The sequence below is a fragment of the Carlito syrichta genome, unplaced genomic scaffold (assembly GCF_000164805.1).
Source record: "Carlito syrichta isolate Samal-C Ts95f unplaced genomic scaffold, Tarsius_syrichta-2.0.1 Scaffold308923, whole genome shotgun sequence".
NCBI classification, from domain to species: domain Eukaryota; kingdom Metazoa; phylum Chordata; class Mammalia; order Primates; family Tarsiidae; genus Carlito; species Carlito syrichta.
The window spans coordinates 126,162-128,712 of NW_007253019.1; positions in this window are offsets into that span (position 1 = coordinate 126,162).

The window sequence follows — 2,551 nt, forward strand, 5'->3', positions numbered from 1 at the left end:
GGTGGCCGGGAGCGGCCACTGCACTCCAGTCTGGGCAACAGAGTGAGACTCCAACTCAGAAAAAAAAAAAAAAAATTACTAGAAGAAGAAAAATCATTACCTAATGTAAAAGGTTGAATTCACCAGAGAGTTAGAATAATTCTAAACCTTTTTGTAACTAATAAAATGAACTTAAAATCCATACAGCAAAAAATGTTGGAACGACAGAAGGTAGTAAGTGCCTATGGAACTCTCTCAGTTCTTGATAGGTTAAGCAAACACCTATCAATGCATAGGGGTGGGCTTTGGGAATACAGAAACAGCCAGGCAAACTATCACCTTGATGGAAAGCCAGGGGCGGTCACAGAAAGTGGGGAGATAAGCAAATCAGCAAAAGTATAAAATGTTGGATAATAGTAAACGAATGAAGAAAATAACACAGGATGCGAGGGAAAGCCTGATAGGAAGAGATGGTTGCTTTCTGCAGGTGGTAAGGGAAGTCTTTCGTGAAGAGGCGGCATGAATTCGTTGAGGGAGCAAGTGGTGCATCCATGTGGGGGAGTGAGCTTTCAGACAAAGGAAAAACACCTGCAAAGACCCTGAGGCAGGCCAGGCGTGGCAGTTCGTACCTGTAGTCCCAGCACTTTGGGAGGCCAAGACTGAAGGATCGCTTGAGCCCAGGAGTTCAAGACCAGCCTGGGCAACAAAGTGCAACCCCCACCTCTAGAAAAAAATTTAAAAATTAGCCAGATGTGGTGGCACACAACTGTAGTCCCAGCTACTCGAGGTGCTGAGGTGGGAGGATAACCAGAGCCCAGGAGGTCGAGGCTGTTGGTAGTGGCCACTGGTGTGCCACTGCATCCCAGCCTGGGCATCAGAGTGAGACCCCAACTCAAGAAGGAAAGAAAGAAAGAAAGAAAGAAAGAATTTGGAGAGAGAGTGAATGAGTTCTCCAACTTTGTAATTAGCTTCCATGTTTTTGCTTAGGAAAAAAAATGTGAAAAGAAAAAAAGACCTTGAAGTAAAAATGAGTTTCAAATAATAAAAAAAATATGTATTTAAAATTTTAAGTCTGGGCTCGGTGGCCCAACCTGTAATCCCAGCACTTTGAGAGGCAGAGGCAAGTGGATCGCCTAAGCCCACAGGTTCGAGACCAGCCTAGGCAGCTTGATGAGATCTTGTCTCTTCAATTAAAAAAAAAATTAGTCAGGCATGGTAGCGCATGCCTGTAGTTCTGGCTACTTGGAAGACTGAGGCGGAAGGATCACTGGAGCCCAACAGATTGACACTGGGGTGGCCATGAGTATGCCATATCACCCCAGCCTGGGCGACGGAGTGAGACTCCAACTCAAAAAAAAATTTTTAATCTGTATAGAATCTATTTTTCCCCCATTTCAAGTAGAATGTAGAAACTTTACCACCATATAGGGCCACTTACCTTCTCTCCTTTATGTTATAGTTGTCATTAGTTACATCTACATATATTGGAAACTCCATTAGAAAATACTATAATTTGTGCTTTCAGCCATCAAACACATTTTAAAAACTTGAGAGAAGAGCCCACTATATTCACACAGATATTTGCCATTTTTGGTGTCTTTTCTTCATTCCTGATGTTTCAAGTTTCATTCTGGTATCATTGCCTTCTCTCTGAAGAACGTTCTTCGGCAATTCTTTTAGAACAGTTCTGCTAGCAGTGAAATGTTTCTCTTCATCTGAGAAAGACATTCTTCCACCTTAATTCCTTCATTCACTACAGTATTCTGTGTTGACAGTTATTTTCTTCCAGCACATTTGTTGTGCCACTTCCTTCTGGCTTGCATGGTTCCTGCAGAGAGATTTGCAGTCATTCAAATTATTGCCTCTGCATAGGTAATACACTCTCTTTCTCTAGCTGCTTTCAGTATGTTTTTCTTTGCTACCATTTTTCAGCATTTTCATTATGATGTGTTTGGACATACATTTATTTTTTATTTATTTATTTATTTTTTGAGTTGGAGTCTCACTCGGTCGCCCAGACTGGAGTGCAGTGGCCACTCCCGGCCACTGCAGCCTCGACCTGCTGGGCTCCGGCGATCCTTCCGCCTCAGCCTTCCGAGTAGCCGGAATTATGGGCATGCGCTACCACGCCCGGCTTATTCTTTGATTTATTGTAGAGATGAGGTCTCGCTGCCCAGGCGGGTCTCGAACCCACGGGCTCAGGCAATCCACTCACCTCAGCCTCCCAAAGGCGCGGGATTACAGGCTGAGCCACCACGCCCGGCTTGGGCATACATTTAGATGTTCATCCTGTTTAAGGTCTGTTGAACTTCTTGAATCTGTAGATTTGTCTTTTGCCAAGCTTGAGAACTTTTCATCCATTATTTATTCTAAAATTTTTAGCATCTTTTGTTATCGTCTCACAGGTTCCTGAGATTGTACTCATTGTTTTTTTCCAACCACTTTTTTCTCTCTGTTGTTCAGATTGGTAAATTTTTATTGATCTACTTTCAAGTTCATTGGCCCGGTCATGTTTACTCTGCTTTTAAGACCATCCAGTGTGTTTTTTAAAAAATTTGGCTATGGTATTTTT